This window comes from Canis lupus, chromosome 37, assembly GCF_048164855.1.
Source record: "Canis lupus baileyi chromosome 37, mCanLup2.hap1, whole genome shotgun sequence".
Taxonomy (NCBI): domain Eukaryota; kingdom Metazoa; phylum Chordata; class Mammalia; order Carnivora; family Canidae; genus Canis; species Canis lupus.
In genome coordinates, this window is record NC_132874.1 from 4,889,269 (window position 1) to 4,912,786 (window position 23,518).

General features: G+C 38.5%; 1 long non-coding RNA gene across 6 annotated transcripts in view; it reads left to right on the plus strand.

Annotated features, from left to right (window-relative positions):
• The window catches only part of LOC140626009 (uncharacterized), a 157,126-nt gene that overhangs the window by 62,865 nt on the left and 70,743 nt on the right, over nt 1–23,518 (plus strand). The window contains exons 5-7 of one of the 6 annotated variants that reach the window (XR_012025244.1): nt 934–1,085; nt 4,627–4,747; nt 4,880–8,708. The exons of 3 other annotated variants lie outside the window; for them this stretch is intronic. This is a non-coding gene — a long non-coding RNA (uncharacterized lncRNA). Of the gene's footprint in view, nt 1–933; nt 1,086–4,626; nt 4,748–4,879; nt 8,709–18,466; nt 19,113–23,518 lie in introns of those variants that run through there. 2 more of the 6 variants (XR_012025248.1, XR_012025246.1) reach the window with 2 other exon arrangements.

A 23,518-nucleotide genomic window follows, 5' to 3' on the forward strand; every position in this document is an offset into this window, starting at 1 on the left:
TCAGGACAGCCGAATTAACCTTGCTAGGGGCTGTGAAGAATAAACTGGACCTTAAAAAAAAAAAAAAAAAAAAAGACAAAAGAAAAAAATGAAAAAAGAAAAGGCAGAGGAAAGAAACTGGAAACTTTGTGACTCCTTGGCATTGGACAAAATACTCTAATCCAAAGTAGGCCCTAAATAGAATGTTAGGAAGGCCGCTTTTCCCTCACAGATCTTTCCACCTTGACACAGGTTTGGACTCCTGCATGGCTAGTGAACAGTTTTTCAGTGAATAGGCGCAAGATGCAGGATTACACATTCTAGAATTTATCAAAATATTGAGTCCTTTGATCTATGGTCTTTATTGATTTTCATGTGTTTTAGAACTCCCCAAATAACAAAACATCCAAGCCTACAGTTGAGAGAAATTTAGTGTAAATGTAATTTTAAAGAGAAATAATACATATTTTTAATTTATATGCAATCACCAATTTTTTGGGAATCTGCTCACTGTTCACATACCAGATGATCTTTGTTCTAGAATTACCTATTTACTTTTAAAACAGAAAGCAATCTAGGTACATAGATTTTGTTAAATCCAGAGAGAATTTGACTCTTGAGAAGCTTATTTTACAGGCTAAAATTAAAGTCCAGAGTGTCTTCAGGAAAATCAACACTCTGTTAAAAGCAGGACAGATTCATAAGACCTCAATATTACATATTTTCTAAGTGTCAACTGTTGTCGTCTGAATAACCCAAATTGCTTCTGAGTTAGTAGGATTCTTCTTTTTTCTCCTGCCACTCTGAGTCTTATCTCCTTGCCTGTTTCCCAGTGCATACACATAAAGGTAATTTGAGGTTAAATCTGATCAAATGAATACCCATATTTCCCTTAATTCAAAGCTACTTTTTGCTTTTATTTGAAAAATTGATATGTTCATCCTCGTTTCATAGAAATGCAGAGAAAACACGTGTTTCTAATTCCAACTATGAATCTACTATAACTTTTGGATCCCTCTTCTGCTGAACTGAAATAAAGAATCGAGCTGTTTTGAAAAAGTGCCTAGCATAACATAGTGGAGGCACAAAGAAAACTGGAAAAGAAGGTAAAGTGATGTCCTCTTAAATTTTTTAGCAGCCAGGTCTCTCGACTGGGTTTACTTGAGGAAGTATGAGAATAACAAGAGTCACTCCATGTTGAGCAAACAAGTATGCCTGCTGGAATGGCAGTTTCTATAGATTTTTCCTTCTGGCTTCATAGGATGTCAAACCCCAGGGCACTTGGCAGCGGCTGTCTCCCCGTGTCCAGGAGGCTGCTGGGGTCATGCAGTGGTTCTCCTGCACGAACAGTTCCCAGGATTCCAGAGAGTCATAGCACTTTGCACTGCGGTCACCACTGCCCTGCTGCCACACTTCACTTCCCCAAACGTGTCCACTTGGCACGGGCTGGTACGCACCTGGCTGGGCTCCCTGAAGGAGCGGGCTCCTCCTCAGCAAGGAAGCCAGGAGCTGTCCCTGTTCCTGTGGACCAAGAGATGCTGCTCATGCATCCCTACCTGGTGGCCTCTCTCTGAGGCAATCTCACCTGTTCTGGACCCCCCTGCAAGATCTTGGTGCTTCCTTTCTGACCCTTTGTCCCTCAAGAAACGGGGTCCTCCCAAACTATGGAGAACAGTTACCCCATGTCCACATGGATGACGTGTTTCCTTCCCTTCCCTTGAGAGGCATACCATCCATCTGCCAACAGTCAGGCTGCCCTTTAGAAACAACTGCTGTTTTTATTTCCCACCTGACTCCATGTGTTGTTAGAGTCTGTTTATCTGAATCTTGATTTTAAAAAATGTTCTCTCAATAACGGATGGTTCTGTGATGACTTTGAGTTTTTTGTTTCCTTTTCCCTAAAACATTTGCTTCATGTAAGTATGACTTCTAAGAGTCTCTGAAATAGTTCTAATTTCATTTTCAACTATTAATCAATGCTAATGAATTTTTAATGATTATTTTATAAAGGTGATCTGCATTTGTGTAAGACTTTGTTTTTTTACCTAAAGAGTCAGATTCAACAATACTTATTTACTTCAGGTTATTTTTTCTTTTGGTCATTCATAATAATAGTTTTTATCATGTGGGAATCCTTATTGTCTTTCTTTTACACTTCCTCAAAGATTTCGTTGAGAATGTAATAAATCATAATACATTTTTTAAAATTAAAATACACTTTAAATAAAATAATTCTGTCTGATAAAGTCTCATAAGAAAATCATCTTGGTTTTCTCTCTTAAAGTTCTGGGTATGAAACCAAGCAGGCAAAATAAACATAAAAACTAAACAAAAAAAACAAAGGAACAAAATAAAAAGTAATAATAAAATTACTTATAACTTGGGCATTACAGAACTTACATTTGATTTGGGCATTGTCACTCGCTAGGTATGCAACCTTAGCCATTCTGTGATTCAGTAACTTCTTGATTTCCATTTCCTAAGTAGTCAAATAAGGATGATGGACTATCTTATTTGTATAGTCTCTCCCGATTCCTAAAATACTGTTAATTTGGTAACTTTTTCTGTTTGGGTCAGATAATTTGGGTAAGTAGTCAGTATCTGAGAAAAATTCTGTATAACTATGAGTAGATTAAAATCCACTGGAGATCTAAACATAAGCCAAATATAAACCCGCTAACATTTGTGTTTGTTCTAGTAATTTCATCATTAAAATATTATTAAGGATTTTTAGACAGGTTTTCATGGTAATTATTCATTTGTAAAATATAAGCCTAAATTTAGGTTTAAAAAAGAAATGTTTAAGGATAAGACCGTTGCATAGAAAATAACAATTGTTATTAAGCAAGAATAGTAGTTACCATTTGAAACTAACTATAAAGAGCATTAAGAGCTACTACTGCTTGTATGATCTAGGAGATGTGGACCAAAAAAGTCAAAGGGGAGGGCTTGACGTGACACGTGTTTGAAGTTTTTAGTTCATATATTTTAAATGCCATTTGTGTTAGAAAATGGAGCTCTCTCAAATAATTGGCAAACATCAGAACTAGTCCTGTCAGCATTTTGCTGAGTTGAAATTTGCTGCGTTATCAAAGCACAGATTTTTTTTTTTTAACAAGTGAAGAACACTTATTCATGTAGCTGACATGAAATTAATCTAGCTGGGAGGCCTAGGATATTTCCATCACCAACAACAGCATCTACAGTTTCCTCCTCTAGTTCAGGATCACAAGTGTATTTTTTCGGGTCCTTCATTTGTCCTCTTTGCTCAGGGGAAGTGAAGTCAGGTCTACCCTTCATGATGTGTTGGAGGAATTCTATCATCTTGTGCTCAGAACGTGAAGCCCTTGACACCCGGTTTTCTGGGACAGGCACTTTAACCAGAAGACAGAGATCATTATCTGTGCTTGGCCATCACTGGGTCTCTGATTCCCTCCTTATCCAACTTGATGACTTTTGAGCTCTTGATTCAAAGTTATTGGAATTTGCCTGAAAAGGTGAATTTCTGAAAATAAAGTGGGAAACGTGATGATATTGGTTCTGCTAGCTTTTCTAACCATCATCTCAGCAAGTGTGGAGTAATTTTTTTTTAAAGATTTATTTATTTGAGGGGTGGGGAAAGGGTGGGGGGATGGAAGGAGAGGGAGAGAGAATCTTAAGCAGTATCCCTGATGAAGTCTCAAGACCCTGAGGTCATGGCCTGAGCTGAAATCAAGAGTTAGACTCTTAATGGACTCAGCCACCCAGATGCTCCCAAATATGAAATGTTTTTTATGTATCTCTCTTTAGGATATAATGCGTGGGTTTAGTAATGTAGGCAAATCCAATTAGTTCTGTACTGAGATCTCAAAACTTTCCTCCTTTGGATGCTCTGATGTAGAGAAAATTCTATTTTCTGTACAGAACTATGAAATGATAACCCAGATAATTTTTTTCTACCTTCGTTTAAATGATAGCTACAAAAATCAGGTATCCAAATATTTTTCTTTTAGCTAAATGTTCAGTTCCTTATGGGAATACAAACCTCTATATTTTAAAATTTCTTTAATGTTTAATCATGTTAATATGTACAGATACCATAATGTATGTAAAATGATCACATCTTCTTGTATGATTTACCTTACCCATAAGTTTAACATTGTCTAACAAGCTCTTGAATAGCATGTCACTGCAGAAAATGTGATGATTTTCACATAAACAATGAGAAAGAAAGTTCCTTCTCAAACTTTCTTTTTTTTTTTTTTTTTAGGGTTTCAGAATATAAGCATATTGCTTTGGTTTTATTCTAAGAAATACTCATAGTTTCACTTAATTTTATTTTACAATACATTGGTTCTCTTTCTAACAAGCACTTTATGTGATCCTTCTAAGTATTTGATTAAGTTATTTAAAGCCAAGGAAGAACTGGGGACAACAAATATGTACAATAATTTTTCTTAGCAATGAGCTTAAAATTACATAATCAATAAGCATTTAATTTTAATTGTATTACTAAAGATTAATCTTATAAAGTAGGTCAGCTATGTAGTAATTTAACATAACTCAGGATAAGTAGATATTAATTATTTAGGTGCGGAGAAGCACTGAGACATACCACACAAATTGAATGCAATTTAAAGTGATTAGCTTTACACATTTTTGATATAGTGTCATTGAATCTGAGAACTTGAAGCAGAAGAGAAGTATGAAGCCAAAGAGCTTTTGTGACTTCCAGACCACCCGTGAGAATGAGCTTCTGATGTTGGATTTTCTTCCTCTTCCTCACATGGTTAGTCTTCACATTCTTTTAGAGACACTTCAAGTCACACCAGTATACAGGACATTATGAAATTCCCTGAGATGAATTCATTTGTATTGGTTTGTTTTAAGGATATCTGTTGAGTAGCTGTTCTTCTCACAGGGAGAAAATGTGGACGTGCAGACACAGACGTGATCATGGAAGTGGGAGAGCAACATGAAGGTTACCTGATGGAAACTAGCATTAGGAGGGGTGCAGAGAGAGCCAGTGGGAGTAGAAGCAGGAGGCGGACTACTCAGCAGTGGGAAGAATGTGCGTCTCCCCATGAAAGTGCTGAGCAAGCAAGCTGATTATGCCATCTCTGCCGAGGAGGATGACAGTGTCTGAGATGAATCATTTATGACCATGAGACCTGCTGCTGAGATCCCTACATCACCAAATCGGGCTACACAAACGGGGCGGGGGGGGGGGGGGCAGATAATTTGAATAACAATCTCAACTGCAAAGATGAAAACAGAATCGAAATTCACCAAATATTAATGAGAAGCTAGAACAAAAAAAATGAATGTCAAACTCACTAAAAACAATGACTTACACCTGAGGAAAATAAATACACACTTTTAAAACAGCTAGTACACCTTCAATGGAGACGGGATAAGGAATGAATGGCACTAGACACACACTGGATAATCCTCAGTTCATACTTTGCATCACATACGAATGATGAACTCACAGTGGATTATAGGGTTAAATGTAAAGTCGAAAGCTATAAGACTTCTAGGAGAATATAGAAGAGAAAATCATGTGATCTGGGCTACACACAAATTTCCTAGGTGTGACACCAAAAGCAGAACTCATAAAGAAAATGAGCTGCTAATTGGGACTTTATCAATTATATGAATATCTGCTTTCTGAAGGACTCTGCTAAGGTAATTAAAATAAGTCATAGAAAAGACCAATCACCGATATACAAATTACATATTGATTAAAGGACTAATATTCAGAATATATACAGGATTGTCAGAAGTCAAAAATAATGCAAAAAAAAAAAAACAATTCAACAATACAATGGACAAAATAATTGAGCAGTTACTTGCTAAAAAAAGATCTGTGGATGATAAGTAAACATGTAAAAAGATGCTCACTATCATTAGTCATTAGGAAAATGCAAATTAAAACCACAATAAGACACCAATACATACATATTAGAATGGCAAACAAAACAGAACGAAACAAAACTGCCATTACCAAGAACTAACAAGGCTGTGGAAAACTACAGCTCCCATGTATTGTGAATGGCAATGCAAAATGGTTAAAACACTCTGGAAAAACATTTGATGTTTCCTATAAAGTTAAACATGCACTTACTGTATGCTCCAGCAATCCCAGTCCTACGCATTTATCTAAGAGAAATTAAGATGTATGCACATACAGACACCTGCAGCTGGGGACTGGGTAAACAAATTGTGGTATATCCATTCAATGAACTGCTACTCAGTGATAAAAAGCAACACATCCCCGACGCACTCAAAAGCATGGGTGGATTGCTAATGCATTATGCTAAGCAAAAGAAGCCAGACTCCAAGAGCCACATATTTTATGATTTCATTTTTATGACATTCTTGCAAAGCCAAGCTATCAGTGGTCACTAGGAAACAGGAGTGAAGCCAGGGGTTAGTTTCAAAGAAACAAGGAAGACTTTTTTTCAGGTGAGGAGTATCTTCACTGAGGCAGTAGGTACTTATATGATTATGTGTTTGTCAAAACTTGCAGAACTGAGTGCTGTACTGTTTTTAATGCATTTACATTATACTTTAATGAAAACAAAATTAAACACAAACCTTAGATAAGGGAGAAAACTGGAAATATAGTAAAGCATATAAATAAATGAATACAATTCAGTAAACAAAGTTATGAAAAAAGAACAAATAGTTCTCAGAGATCTTAGAATAAAAAATAATTATAGATTTGTAAAATCAGTATATGGAATGAATAGGAGAAGGATAAAGGTAAAAGAAAATTCATATCAGGTATAATTCAAGTTAGTCATCAGATGCTATATCATATTTATACAAATATATTCTTGACAACAAAATGATTCAATAACTATAAAAATGAAAAGGTGGAAAAAGTTATTTCAGTACAGATTAAATTAAATCAGATTACACTATTGGAATTATGAAAAAATACTTAAATGTCACATAGAACATTCAGGTACATAATACACGGACTGAAGTTATGTGTGATGCATGTGTTAGAAAGAAGTGATAGGTACCATAAGTCCCATTGGCTTGTTGACTCATATTTCTGTCTCCATCAAGATAAGGCTTTTTTCCTTTTATTTATTTATTTAAAGATTTTATTTATTTATTCATGGGAGACACAGAGAGAGAAAGAGGCAGAGACACAGTCAGAGGGAGAAGCAGGCTCCACACAGGAAGCCTGATGTGGGACTCGATCTGCAGACTCCAGAATCACGCTCTGGGCCAAAGGCAGATGCTTAACCGCTGAGCCACCCAGGCGTCCCAGGCATTTCCTTTTAATGACCTGGCCAGAACCAGTCTGCATCAAGATGGGTGTCCTATACCTTGACTCTTGATGGGTAGTTACTTGGTATCGAGATCTCTGCTAAGGCTGCCAGGAAAAACCAAAGGCCTCCACGATTTGGCTCCTCAGCAGCAAATGCAAAAGCGTAAAAGCAGCACCATTGCCCCGTTTTCTTTTTGGAAATCTCACAGCACTGTATCATTGTAGCAGGGAATACAACACATCTGGAATCCTAGTTATAAGGAATTCTAGAGAATATAGGCTTTTGCACATCTGCATGTCGGAAGTTTAAAAATAGGTTTTGAATACAATCTGCCACACCATCAAAAACATCATCTAGTGTGTGTTGGGGTGGGGGGGAGGTACACATATATGTGCATATTATACTAGGCTTAAACAATGTTTCTGTGCCTTCACAGATACAGACTGGGCATCTGGTATGGAAGGGATATTTACTTTTCATTGTAAAACTTGTTCATATTGTTTATACATATGCAGGTACTTTTTACTATATATAGGTACTCTTTATTAAGAGACTGGGTTTTGGAATAAGAGCTCTTACAACATGCAGAGTGTTCTATTTGGTCTTTATAGCAATGCTGAGAGAAAGACTTGGCAAACATTGTTAATAACATTTTCTAATAGTGGATCATGAACTGCCACATTTTTAGTGCTGAAATTCACCAGCCTTGAAGCATGCTAAAATTTATTTAAAAGTGTAATGTTAGTGGGACTGGATAGTCTTTACTTGAGGGCAATTCAGCAATATTTATAAAAATTAAACATGTTTATACCCTTATATTTAGCACTTCTACTTGGATTTTATTCTGCATAAACATTTCCACAAATGTTTGAGAGGACATCTACAAGAAAGTTTCTTGTAGCTTCCTTCATAAAGCAACCGAAAAGAATCTCAGGGGTGCCTGAGTGGCTCTGTTGGTTAAATGTCTGCTTTCTGCTCAAGTCATAATCCCAGGGTCCTGCAATTGAGCTACATGTCAGGCTCCCTGCTTAGCAGGTAGTCTGCTTCTCCCTCTCCCTCTGCCCCTCCCTCCCGCTTATGCCTGAGATCTTTCTCTCTCTCATAAATAAATAAAATCTTAAAGAAAAAGAATAATCTCAATGCACACCAATATGAAACTGGTTAGATAATGAAAACCTACGTAGCCCTTGAAAATAAAGAAGTAGGTAATATATGGACGAGCAAACTGTGTCCTAGACATATGAACTGAAAAAAATCAAGTTGAAAAATATTGAATATATTCTTATTCATGTGTAAAGACAGTATTAATATTTATGGAGAATATATTAAGACTCATGAAAAGCATTGTAGTTACATGCATGGAATTACTCAGAGTGTTACAACTGATGGGTGAACATTTCAGAGGCTCTTGTTTTCAAGTTTTGTTTATATGAGGTCTGCATTGAATTAACTATATGTAATATCTGCAATATGAAAGTAAAATTATAAAAATAAGACAATAAAAACACGAGATGATTAAAAGAGATGATTTCTATGATTCCCATAATATAATATTGTATGAGTTTGGCTTGTGAATCTGCTAAAAGCCCAAGGGGACTGACGCAATGGTTTCTTATCCCCACCCTTAAGGGAGTAGGCTGGTAGAAGGGAATTGCTGAGTAACTGAATGTTAGAAGTCCTACTGCATTTGAATCAAAGCTCTGTCATTTCTTTAGCAACTTGTATAATGTAGCTGAGCCACATTTTTCTGATTTGTAAAATGAGAGTAATAAAAATACATAGAATGCTGCTCAGAAAATTAGATAAGATGATTTAAAGAACCACTGATTAAAATCCAGTGTATTGTTAACAAGATACATAAAAACTACTTTATGAAGAGCTGTGACCATACATATTCAGGAACTATCTTTGAAAATATTATAAAAAATAACAATGCGTAGATACTCTGAGATACCCAATATAGGATGATGCCACCGGCCAGGTTGGCCACCAGCTCCAAGGATGGAGATCCACGTCGTAGAAGAAGAATGTGGAGCTCCTGACTGAAATCCAAATTCAGGCTCGTGAAGGGACTAGCAGCACAATAACTTTCACAATTGCCTGTCCAATGAGGTTTATTATGATTATATAATAATCATAAACCACGTTTCTGGTTTATCAACTTGAGTTTTGGGATATAGGTGGTTTGTTTGTTGGCTCAGCCCACTGTGACAATTGGGTTTTGTCTGGTGTAATGTAAGCTGTGGGTATATTATTAATTTGCATGTTGATGTTCCTACATCAAGTTAGTGGAATTTTCCTCCTAAAAACAAAATAACCCTGTACTAATGTAGTTCAAATTTACACAATGCATTTCCATATGCAATATTTAGGAATTGGACAGGCACAGTGCAATTTAGATACTTTAACATTTAATAATATAAAATGCATTCTATTTTATTGTGATACTAATTCAACTTATTTTATATTTTTAACCTTTTTGCCTTTTGATATTAGGAGATATTTCATATGTATGCAAAGCATAAAGCATAACAAAATGATACCAATGTACCCACTACCCAGATCTATCAAATCCTAATGTTTTGCCATTGTTGCTTCTGATACTTTTTTTTAATAAATTTATTTTTTATTGGTGTTTAATTTACCAACATACAGAATAACACCCAGTGCTCATCCCGTCAAGTGCCCCCCTCAGTGCCCGTCACCCATTCACCCCCACCCCCTGCCCTCCTCCCCTTCCACCACCCCTAGTTCATTTCCCAGAGTTAGCAGTCTTTACTTTCTGTCTCCCTTTCTGATATTTCCCACACATTTCTTTTCCCTTCCCTTATATTCCCTTTCACTATTATTTATATTCCCCAAATGAATGAGAACATATAATGTTTGTCCTTCTCCGATTGACTTACTTAATACCCTCCAGTTCCATCCACATCGAAGCAAATGGTGGGTATTTGTCGTTTCTAATGGCTGAGGAATATTCCATTGGATACATAGACCACATCTTCTTTATCCATTCATCTTTTGATGGACACTGAGGCTCCTTCCACAGTTTGGCTACTGTGGCCATTGCTGCTATAAACATTGGAGTGCAAGTGTCCCTGCGTTTCATTGCATCTGTATCTTTGGGGTAAATCCCAAACAGTGCAATTGCTGGGTCGTAGGGCAGGTCTATTTTTAACTCTTTGAGGAACCTCCACACAGTTTTCCAGAGTGGCTGCACCAGTTCACATTCCCACCAACAGTGTAAGAGGGTTCCCTTTTCTCCGCATCCTCTCCAACATTTGTGGTTTCCTGCCTTTTTAATTTTCCCCATTCTCACTGGTGTGAGGTGGTATCTCATTGTGGTTTTGATTTGTATTTCCCTGATGGCAAGTGATGCAGAGCATTTTCTCATGTGCATGTTGGTCATGTCTATGTCTTCCTCTGTGAGATTTCTCTTCACGTCTTTTGGCCATTTTATGATTGGATTGTTTGTTTCTTTGGTGTTGAGTTTAATAAGTTCTTTATAGATCTTGGAAACTAGCCCTTTATCTGATACGTCATTTGCCAATATCTTCTCCCATTCTGTAGGCTTTTAGTTTTGTTGACTGTATTCTTTGCTGTGCAAAAGCTTCTTATCTTGATGAAGTCCCAATAGTTCATTTTTGCTTTTGTTTCTTTTGCCTTCGTGGATGTATCTTGCAAGAAGTTACTGTGGCCGAGTTCAAAAAGGGTGTTGCCTGTGTTCTCCTCTAGGATTTTGATGGAGTCTTGTCTCACATTTAGATCTTTCATCCATTTTGAGTTTATCTTTGTGTATGGTGCAAGAGAGTGGTCTAGTTTCATTCTTCTGCATGTGGATGTCCAATTTTCCCAGCACCGTTTATTGAAGAGACTGTCTTTCTTCCAATGGATAGTCTTTCCTCCTTTATCGAATATTAGTTGACCATAAAGTTCAGGGTCCACCTCTGGGTTCTCTATTCTGTTCCATTGATCTATGTGTCTGTTTTTGTGCCAGTACCACACTGTCTTGATGACCACAGCTTTGTAGTACAACCTGAAATCTGGCATTGTGATGCCCCCAGATATGGTTTTCTTTTTTAAAATTCCCCTGGCTATTCGGGGTCTTTTCTGATTCCGCACAAATCTTAAAATAATTTGTTCTAACTCTCTGAGAAAGTCCATGGTATTTTGATAGGGATTGCATTAAATGTGTAAATTGCCCTGGGTAACATTGACATTTTCACAATATTAATTCTGCCAATCCATGAGCATGGAATATTTTTCCATCTCTTTGTGTCTTTCTCAATTTCTTTCAGAAGTGTTCTATAGTTTTGAGGGTATAGATCCTTTACCTCTTTGGTTAGGTTTATTCCTAGGTATCTTATGCTTTTGGGTGCAATTGTAAATGGGATTGACTCCTTAATTTCTCTTTCTTCATCTCATTGTTAGTGTATAGAAATGCCACTGGTTTCTGGGCATTGATTTTGTATCCTGCCACACTACCAAATTGCTCTATGAGTTCTAGCAATCTTGGGGTGGAGGCTTTTGGGTTTTCTATGTAGAGTATCATGTCATCAGCGAAGAGGGAGAGTTTGACTTCTTCTTTGCCAATTTGAATGCCTTTAATGTCTTTTTGTTGTCTGATTGCTGAGGCTAGGACTTCCAGTACTATGTTGAATAGCAGTGGTGAGAGTGGACATCCCTGTCTTGTTCCTGATCTTAGGGGAAAGGCTCCCAGTGCTTCCCCATTGAGAATGATATTTGCTGTGGGCTTTTTGTAGATGGTTTTTAAGATGTTGAGGAAAGTTCCCTCTATTCCTACACTCTGAAGAGTTTTGATCAGGAATGGATGCTGTATTTTGTCAAATGCTTTCTCTGCATCTAATGAGAGGATCATATGGTTCTTGGTTTTTCTCTTGCTGATATGATGCATCACATTGATTGTTTTATGAGTGTTGAACCAGTCTTGTGTCCTGGGGATAAATCCTACTTGGTCATGGTGAATAATTTTCTTAATGTATTGTTGGATCCTATTGGCTAGTATCTTGTTGAGACTTTTTGCATCCATTTTCATGAGGGATATTGGTCTGTAATTCTTCTTTTTGGTGGGGTCTTTGTCCGGTTTTGGAATTAAGGTGATGCTGGCCTCATAGAATGAATTTGGAAGTACTCCATCTCTTTCTATCTTTCCAAACAGCTTTAGTAGAATAGATATGGTTTCTTCTTTAAACGTTTGATAGAATTCCCCTGGGAAGCCATCTGGCCCTGGACTTTTGTGTCTTGGGAGGTTTTTGATGACTGCTTCAATTTCCTCCCTGGTTATTGGCCTGTTCAGGTTTTCTATTTCTTCCTGTTCCAGTTTTGGTAGTTTGTGGCTTTCCAGGAATGCGTCCATTTCTTCTAGATTGCCTAATTTATTGGCGTATAGCTGCTCATAATATGTTTTTAAAATCGTTTGTATTTCCTTGGTGTTGGTAGTGATCTCTCCTTTCTCATTCATGATTTTATTAATTTGAGTCTTCTCTCTCTTCTTTTTAATAAGGCTGGCTATTGGTTTATCTATCTTATTAATTCTTTCAAAGAACCAACTCCTGGTTCTGTTGATCTGTTCCACAGTTCTACTGGTCTCGATTACGTTGAGTTCTGCTTGAATCTTTATTAACTCTCTTCTTCTGCTGGGTGTAGGATCTATTTGCTGTTTATTCTCTAGCTCCTTTATGTGTAAGGTTAGCTTTTGTATTTGAGTTCTTTCCAGTTTTTGAATGGATGCTTGTATTGCGATGTATTTCCCCCTTAGGACTGCTTTTGCTGCATCCCAAAGATTTTGAACGGTTGCATCTTCATTCTCATTAGTTTCCATGAATCTTTTTAATTCTTCCTTAATTTCCTGGTTGACCCTTTCATCTTTAGCAGGATGGTCCTAAACCTCCATGTGTTTGAGGTCCTTCCAAACTTCTTGTTGTGATTTAGTTCTGATTTCAAGGCATTATGGTCTGAGAATATGCAGGGGACGATCCCAATCTTTTGGTATCGGTTCAGACCCGATTTGTGACCCAGTATGTGGTCTATTCTGGAGAAAGTTCCATGTGCATTTGAGAAGAATGTGTATTCAGTTGAGTTTGGATGTAAAGTTCTGTAGATATCTGTGAAATCCATCTGGTCCAGTGTATCATTTAAAGCTCTCGTTTCTTTGGAGATGTTGTGCTTAGAAGACCTATCGAGTATAGAAAGAGCTAGATTGAAGTCACCAAGTATAAGTGTATTATTAAGTATTTCTTCACTTTGGTTATTAATTGACTTATATATTTGGCAGCTCCCACATTCGGGGCATATATATTGAGGATTGTTAAGTCCTCTTGTTGGATAGATCCTTTAAGTATGATTTAGTGTCCCTCTTCATCTCTCACTACAGTCTTCGGGGTAAATTTTAGTTTATCTGATATAAGGATGGCTACCCCTGCTTTCTTTTGAGGACCATTCGAATGGTAAATGGTTCTCCAACCTTTTATTTTCAGGTTGTAGGTGTCCTTCAGTCTAAAATGAGTCTCTTGTAGACAGAAAATTGATGGGTCCTGCTTTTTTATCCAGTCTGAAACCCTGCGCCTTTTGATGGGGTCATTAAGCCCGTTCACGTTCAGAGTTACTCTTGAAAGATATGAGTTTAGTGTCATCATGATATCTATTCAGTCCTTGTTTTTGTGGATTGTTCCACTGGACTTCTTCTTAAAAGGGAATTTTAAGAGTCCCCCTTAAAATTTCTTGCAGAGCTGGTTTGGAGGTCACATATTCTTTCAGTTGCTGGCTGTCTTGGAAGCTCTTTATCTCTCCTTCCATTTTGAATGAGAGCCTTGCTGGATAAAGTATTCTTGGTTGCATGTTCTTCTCATTTAGGACCCTGAATATATCCTGCCAGCCCTTTCTGGCCTGCCAGGTCTCTGTGGAGAGGTCTGCTGTTACCCTAATACTCCTCCCCATAAAAGTCAGGGATTTCTTGTCTCTTGATGCTTTAAGGATCTTCTCTTTATCTTTGGAATTTGCAAGCTTAACTATCAGATGTCGAGGTGTTGAACGGTTTTCACTGATTTTAGGGGGGATCTCTCTATTTCCTGGATCTGAATGCCTGTTTCCCTTCCCAGATTAGGAAAGTTTTCAGCTAGGATTTGTTCAAATACATATTCTTCCCTCTGTTCCTTTCGGTGCCCTCAGGAACCCCAATTAAACATAGGTTTTTCTTCCTCAGGCTGTCGTTTATTTCCCTTAATCTATCTTCATGGTCTTTTAATTGTTTGTTTCTTTTTTCCTCAGTTTCCCTCTTTGCCGTCAACTTGTCTTCTATGTCAGTCACCCGTTCTTCCACGTCCTTAACCCTCGTCGTTAGGACTTCTAGTTTGGATTGCATCTCATTCAATTGATTTTTAATTTCTGCCTGATTGGATCTAAATTCTGCAGTCATGAAGTCTCTTGAGTCCTTTATACTTTTTTCTAGAGCCACCAGTAGCTGTATAATAGTGCTTCTGAATTGGCTTTCTGACATTGAATTGTAATCCAGATTTTGTAACTCTGTGGGAGAGAGGACTGTTTCTGATTCTTTCTTTTGAGGTGAGGTTTTCCTTCTAGTCATTTTGCTCAGTGCAGAGTGGCCAAAAACAAGTTGTATTGGGAAAAGGAGAAAAAGAGAGAGAGAGAAGGAAAGAAAAGAGAAAAAGAAAAAAGAAAAAGGGAAGAAAAAAAGGAAAAAAGAGAAGAAAAAGAGAAAGAAAAAGAAAGAAAGGTGAAAAAAAAAGGTGGCGGAAGCAATCAAAAATCAAAAAGAAAAAAAAAAAAAAACCACGGGGGAGTATCTTCTGATTCTGTATACTTTAAGTCCCTTGACGTCCCCTGGAACAGGTCCGTCTCGCTGGTCTTCTGGGGGAGGGACCTGTTGTGCTGATTTCCAGGTGTTAGCACTTGGGGGAGCTGCTGTGCCCCCTGCCTGGTGCAGGGCTCAGTGGGGGTTGTTTACCCCGTGAGGCCCCAGGAGGAACAACCACGGTGGCGGCGGCAGCTCTGGAGCCCTGGAGTCAGCCCCCGCAGTAGCTCCGGAGCTCTCCGTCTGCAGGGCCTGGAGGCTCCGGGCGGGGCCGCTGATCTGCTCAGCTGGGGCAGGAGCGTCCTCGCTGTCCTGGGCCCTCCCGGCCTCTGCCTGTCCCGGGGGGAGGCCGGATCCCGGGCTGTGTCCCGCGCCCTGTGCTCCGGGGCCTGCGCTGTTGGATTCATGCTCCCGCCCCGCAGCCCCCTCCGCGGAGCCGCCCCCGAGCCCCCCCCAACTGCTCCTGCCCCGCAGCCCCCTCCGCGGAGCCGCCCCCGAGCCCCCCGAGCTGCTCCGGGTCCCGCCGTGCGCGCTGCAGCCCTTAGGGAGCTCGGCGCACTCTCCCGGGGCGCAGGTGTCCGTCAGTGTCCCCGGGAGCCCGAGGGCATCCCCGCCCTCCTGGGTCCTGCTCCACCTCCCTGAGAGCCCCTTTCCCCCGGGAAGGTCGGTGCAGCTCCTGCTCCTCCGGGACGGGGCTCTCCTGTCCTGGGGACACTCGCCCCGGCCTCAGCCCGGCTCCTCGCGGGCCCCTCCCCCTCGGAGGCCTTTTGTTTCTTTATTTCTTTTTCCCCGTCTTCCTACCTTGATAGAAGCGCGAACTCTTCTCACTGTAGCTTTCCAGCTGGTCTCTCTTTAAATCTCAGGCCGAATTCGTAGATTTTCAGGATGAGTTGAAGGTGATATAGGTAATTTGGTGGGGACAGGTGACTTGGGGACCCTACTCTTCCACCGTCTTGCCCCCCCTCCTGCTTTTGATACTTTTAAGAAACAAAATGTTTCAGAAGCATTTGAAGACCCCTACGTATCCAAGTAAAAATTTGCTTCTTCTCTACACAGAGATAATAACCATCTTGAATTTAGTATTCACTGTTGTCATGAATATCTCCAAATAGGTATGTAAATAGGTATCTACATATAATATGTAACCCTGCTTGGCAAATTTTAAAATTTATAAAAATGACGATACTGTGTATGTTGTGCAGTTTGTTTTTCTTACTCAACATTATATACTTTTTAAGATTATATTTATTTGTCAGCAAGAGTGAAAGAGAGAGAGAGAGAGAGAGCACAAGCAGGGGGAGAGGCAGGCAGATGGAGATGCAGGCTCCCTGCTGAGCAGGGAGACCGCTGCGGGGCTCAATCCCAGGACCCTGGGAGATCCTGACCTGAGCTGAAGGCAGAAGCTTAACCAACTGAGCCTCTCAGGTGTCCCTCAACATTATATTTTGATATATTCATATTAATAATGCAGTTCTGTTTCAATCATTTTAACTTCATTTAGCATTCTAGTGTGTATGCCAAGATTTTCAAATTATCGCTGAGTACTGAAATTATTTCTATTACTTTTACTATTATATGATGCTGCTGTAGATGTTTTTATACATGATTCCTGATGCATATTGTTTTTTTAAGATATATACAAAGATGGAGAATTATAGGATCAGAGCTCATTCATATCTTTAACTTTACCAACTGTTGTTGTAATTGCTCTCCCAAGAAGTTTAATTAATACTGACTTCCACTATCTCAGTATGAGACTTCTTTCTCTATATCTTCTCAACACATTTTTAATTTCTGCCTCTCTGATAGATGCTAAATTATGTTTTAGTATTTCAACTAGTGTTTCTCTGCTTGTGGATGTAATTGAGCATGTTTTTGTTTCTTTTGGACATTTGAATTTCCTTACTTGGAAGTTCCTTATACTTAATGATTTTCCATTTGGAGTGATTGTTTATCACAGATTTGGAGAAGATAATTTTATAATTTGAAGGCTAATCCTTTGTTGATTAAGTATTTGCAGATATATTCTTCCAAATGGCAGCTTGTGTTTCCTACTCTTTAAAATGCACCTGTTGTTTTACTTTTAATGTGGTCAAGCGTATTTTTTTTTCCTAGTGTCTAATTTTTAAGTCTTAAGCAGAAAATGATTTCCTGGCCAGATATATAAACAATATTCTATTTTCTGATAAAAGCCAATTGACTTTGCTTTTCACATTTAAGTTTTAGCTCCAGCTATAGTTCTATTTCTTTATGGTGTGAGGTAGGGATCAAACTTTAATTGTTCCAACTAACTGTGTGACCTACGATCTCAGCAGCAAGCAGCTGTTGTCTACTTTTTCTAATTTCACCTCCGTCATATATTGTTTTCAAATAATGTGTGGGTATATTTCTCTGCTTCTTATTTTGTTTCACTTGCAGTTTTTTTGTCCCTGCACTTCAAGTATGGATTATTATTATTATTTAAAGATTTATTTATTATTTTTTTAGAGAAGAGAGAGAGAAATAAAGTGTGTAAGAGAGAAGGGCAGAGAGAGAGGGGAGGTAGACTCCCCACAAAGTGCGGAGCTCCATGTGGGGCTGGATCTCAAGACTCTGAGATCATGACCTGAATGGAAACCAAGAGTCAGATGCTTAAGTGACTGAGTCACCTAGGTGTCCCTAATTTATTGTTATGTGTATTAATCTTGTTATCTGAATAGAGCCAAAAATATGTCAGGAAACACCATTCTCAGGTTGACTCTTTGTACTTTCATGGGTATTTGAAGGTAGGTATTGAAGGTATTATGCTGCATCCCCAATTCCTCCTTGCTTCAGAAGGGCAACCTCTTCAAAGAGAGGATCAGTTAGAACAGAAAAAGAGAAGTCACTTGGAGTCAGAATATGTTGGTCTTGGTTTTGGACATGTCCTTCTGTTACTTTTATTATAAAAGATGTATAAAATCGGTGGTGATTTTATACATCACTGCAAATAAGGTGATGATTATACTGAAAACCGTTATGCTAATATTAGTTATTATAATTATCTTAAAAATGCCTTTTTAGAAAGTGGAAGTGAAAAATACCATTACTTATATACACACAGATACATCTGTGTGTAAGTGTGTGTGTTTGTGTGTGTGTATATCACCCTGATGCATACATGGCAACACATGGTGGCTGTAGTATTAGTATAGAAGCAGCAGCAGCATTAGTGGCAGTGCTCTAGTAGTATAGTAGTGGTAGAGGTAGTAACATTTAATAACATTTCAGCTGCTAAGTCATTTGCTCCTTAGAATAAAACAAAAGCATTCTTAAGAACTGGCTTCAATGAAAGATTAATTTGCTATACTGAAATGGGGTAGGGGAAATATCAGGTACAATATTCTCTTGGTTCTCTTTTTTTTTTCAGATTTTATTTATTTACTCATGAGAGACAGAGAGAGAGGCAGAGACACAGGCAGAAGGAGAAGCAGGCTCCATACAGGGAGCTGGATGTGGGACTCGATCCCCAAACCAGGATCACTTCCTGAGCCAAAGGCAGATGCTCAACTGCTGAGCCACCAAGGCATCCCTGGTTCCCAGTTTTAACAAGGATTGGAAATGACCCCATGGATGGAGGAGTTTTTGACAGTCTTTAATGATTAATTCCGTGACAGTCTTTTGAAATGGTGTAATACCTTTGCTTTAATTCCCTTCTGAGAACTAACCACTGCTCTATCCTTGTTATTCGCCATCTCTGCATGCAGGATTTCTGCTCCATAGGAAACGTGTGTGGGTGGGCATTGTTGGAGTCACCCTGGGACCCTCTGTTCTACTCCTTAGGAGTGGCTCTGCTTTGTTTTAAAGGACTAGCATCTTGATTCCTTTTTGATTTATCACTGTTAATGAAACAGAATGAGAATCCCTGACACTTTTCAACTGGGTGTGCAATTTAGTTTGACTAAGCAAGAGAAAAAAATATGAAATGAGAGGTTTGCTTTGGAAATGTGTTTAAAATTATTTTCTTCATAACAACGAATGTGGCATTTAATAATGAAAATAAGAACACCCCCCTCCCACATGGACAATTTATATAAAGCAAAGGAAATGAAGTTATATAAAAATGCATTATAGCTTTTTCTGTGTCATATGATTCTAATACTGGTTAAATAAAAGTATTGTACTTTTATTTTTTTAAAGATTTTATTCACTCATGAGACACAGAGAGAGGCAAAAACATAGGCAAAGGGAGAAGTAGGCTCGCTGCAGGGAGCCCAATGTGGGACTCAATCCTAAGACCCTGGGATCATGACCTGAGCCAAAGGCAGACGCTCAACCACTGAGTCACCCAGGCTCCCCTGATTAAATAGAAGTATTTAAAAATAAAAAGTATTTACAGAAAGTCACAGTGTGCTGTGAACTGACTCAGAGAAAAAGGAGATATTCTATACCCTTTAGAATAAAAACAAATGTGATATGAAACCCCATTTTTCTTGTTTATTTTTGTGACTTTTTGAGAGTTTTATATATACACACATTCCTCTTTGTCTGTCTTTCTGTCTGTCTCTCTCTCTCTCCCCACAAACACAGACACACAGAGGTACATATGCATATTTACATTCCTGAACAGGAAAAATATTCAGTAAAGTACATAAAAACAGTAAAGTACACCAAACATATTTGTAGTGGTTTTGGAATGATAATCTAATGCCAAACATGAAGAAGTGACTGAGACCAAAGTGCTAATAACTGGATGCCTGGAATATGCTTTGTCCAAAACTCAGTAAAATGTCTTTTTTTTTCTTTCCTTGGTCTACATAATATGCTCAGGCACTCAGAGACTGCAGTAATCCTTTTGGACCACAAAATTAGAGCTAAGTGTTTCCCTGTATTATACTCCTGTGACCTGGGCCAGTGGGCTCATGATGTGGCATACATTTGTGGAAGCCTGCATCCTGCCAGTCACTGTACTCGGCATTGGGGGTGCAGAGAGTGGGGTAAGAGTTTGTTACACCAAAGGACCAGCAAGAAACAGAAGGAAAACAGATGTGCCTCATTGAAAGAGAGTGTCAAGACGAGATAGGGGCTGCCTATCATGAAGAGATGTATTTAGGGTTTTGTGTATTTTCCAAGTACAATAGAAAATGAATGAAGGGTCTCATGTAATGAAACGTCATATTTGAAGTCAGTTTTCGTACAGATAGCTGCCATTTCTTGAGTGTGCATTATCTGTTAGGCATTGGGCTAAGGGTTTTTTCTCTACTTGATTCATATTCCCAACAACCCGAGAATCACTTCCTAAATGGGGAAAAGTCAATCTGAGAACTTGACGCTATTTTAACTGAAATCAGGTGGCCAGAAGTTGGCAGGGCTGAAGTTAGAACTCAAGTCTCAATCTCTGAAGCCCACTCATGCCCCTGACCATTCTGCTAACTGACTTTCTAGTGTATATAACTGGGCCAGTAGCTCACATATTCCAGGAGGTAGAAGAATCAGGCACTATCTAACTTCTACCTAGGAATTTTCTAGAACAGGTGGCTAGTTATTATTTCTTGAGCTATCTTCTGTGGTTGTGTTTAAAGAGTAAGTAAAGGGATCTCTCCTCTATGATAGTTACCTTCCAGCTGTGCCCATTGTTTGGATTGGTTAGCATGAGAAAAAAAATGAAATGGTAAGCTCCCTCCAGTTAGCATTTATTTGTGTAATTATCTGTAAGGAAATGGCACCTCAAAGGCTACCCTGAAATGGGACTGCCTAGCTGGTTCTCAGCTGGTTGGCTTATTTTGGCCCATGTTTTACAGACAACATCTCTCTTCCCCCAAATTAAAACAAAAAACGAAAGACAAAAAAACCTATCCTAATTTAAAAACTGCTCCTCATGGCTTTTTCCTTCTTAATTGGCAAACTTCCTACACATTATTCACTGTTGTTCTGCTCATCTGGGAGCACAACTACTTTTATATAAGGTAGAGATCTTATCCTAGGTAACTCACTCACAACATGATATATCATTTGGGCTAGAGTTAGGCAGATTCAGTAAATGCTTAAAATGTTAACCCCTCTGGGAAACCTGGGGAGCTCATTTGGTTAGACATCTGCCTTCAGCTGAGGTCATGGTCTCAGAGTCCTGGGATTGAGTCCCACGTCGAGCTCCTTGCTTGGTGGGGAGACTGCTTCTCCATCTCCCTTTGACCCTCCCCTGCTCTTGCTTGCTTGCTCTCTCTGTCAAATAAATAAAATCTTAAAAAAAACCATTAACCCTCTAGATTGGGCCCTACATCATTTACTCCACTCTTAATCTCGGTCTTAATTTGTTTACTCCACTCTTTTACCTCAACTCTTTCTCTTCCCTTACCTCATCCCTTCCTAAACCCATGTCACATCCCCAAACTTTCTTTTCCTTCCCTAAGAAAGCATCAAGAGGGGCAGTGCCTGGGTGCTCAGTGGTTGAGGTCTGCCTTTGACTCGGGTTGTGATCTCTCAGTCCTGGGATCGGGTCTTGCATGGGACTCCCCATGGGGAGCCTGCTTCTCCCTCTGCCTATGTCTGTGCCTCTCCTCCTGTGTCTCTCATGAATGAATAAATAAAATATTTAAGGAAAAAAAAAAAAGAAAGCATCAAGAAGGCCCAACAGCTACCATCTATAATGAAAACTTCCCTGACCTATTACAATGACCACAGCTTAACGATATTTTTCTGGTTCCTAAAATAGAGATGTTAGGACTACTTATTGCCAACCACCCTAGACAAACTCTTCATTTCAACTAATGATGGTCAGAGAGAAGTGTTGGTCTTATAACTGAAGGATAGGTGTATTCCCTCTCAATGCTAACATTGTCTGAAATGAACTGTGGAGAGTTAAGAGTTATCATGCTCCTTCTTGTTGATTGTCCTCCCCCCTTGTGCACTTTGGAGAGTGCCTGAACCTCTTTTAAATTCATACATAACTGGAGTTCACTCAAAATAAGAAGAGCGAGCACATAATTTGTCAACCAAACTGATAAAGTCCTAATTAAGTGGGATATTATAAATAACTATTCCAAGGTCATGTACATAAAAGTACTTTCCTAAGGGCAAAGAAAATATAGTCCACCTAAAAATATGTCAAGAGTTCACAGAGTAAAATGACATGTAATTAACATTTTCTTTTTCTTTCTTTTATCCTTTATTCTGCTGTTTCTCCTTTTCCATGCTTTGCTGTTCTTTTCCCTAAACACCACTTAAAAATTCAGGTGTTTGGGGCATCTCCTGACTCGGTAGGTTAAGCATCTGCTTTCATGTCATGACTCAGGGTCCCAGGATCAAGCTGCGATCAGGCTCCTTGATCAGTGGGGAGTCTGCTTTTCCCTCTGTCTCTGATCCTCCCCCCTACTCATACTCTCTCTCAAATTAATAAATAAAACCTTAAGATTAATAATAAATAAAAATCGAGTGTTTGCTGTGATGAGCACTGGGTGTTATATGTATGTGAAGAATCACTAAATTCTATTCCTGAACCAATATTATACTATATGTTAACTAACTAGAATTAAAATAAAAAACTTGAAACAAAAAAATCAAAAAACACATTCTACTTTCAAAATAAATAAAAATTCAGATGTTAACCCATACTAGTTTTACCTATCTGCTTATGGGATATGTTTTTCTTTTTTTAAGTTAATTTGTATTTTGTTTTCTCCCAAGAAGCTGTGTGGACCCCTACTTTTGGGGAAGATGGACAAGAATATTTTCTGTAATTGGGCTTCTGCTTCAAAGGGAATAGGTGTTGTGACCTTTATAATTTCCTCCTCTGGTCCAGATGTTATTAATCACATCATCCGAGCATAATTTAGTTTTCTCACTTGAGGCAAATTCACTAGGCAGTTCTCACTATTTTTAATTAAAAATATTAAACATCAAACTAGCAAAATGTATCTCAATTTTATAACTTGTTTAATTTATCTCTTCTGGGAAAAGACATCTTGGTTTTAGTGTGATTTATTTAATAAATACAGATAATCATAAACACTATTATTAATTGAATGGAGAGAGGCAAACATCTCTGTTGGAATGTAAAGGTGATTTTGACAAAGGGAGCCTTACAACACTGTTGTACTCTGTAATTTTAGACTGAAAAACTGGCAAAATAGAGAGAGAGAGAGTGAGAGAGGGAACATGAGAAATATTTCTAAAACAGCATTTTGAGTCAGAATAAAAACAATGGAAATGATGTTAGGTTGGAAACCCTGCAGTTAATACTATGTTCATGGCCCGGTCTATATGACATGGACAATTAAACTCTTTGGGCCTTTTCTTTCTTATAAAAGAGGTTACATTGTATGTCATTGCCAAAGGTCTCTAAAATTTTCTTAATTAGTATTAGTTAGTAAATCTGTAAACTCTAGCATGATTTGACAAGGAGAATCTCACTTGTGTCTGGCTCCGTACCTTTGATAGAGCTCCCAAAAGTCAACCCACAGTGTGGCAGTATATGGCAGGTAAG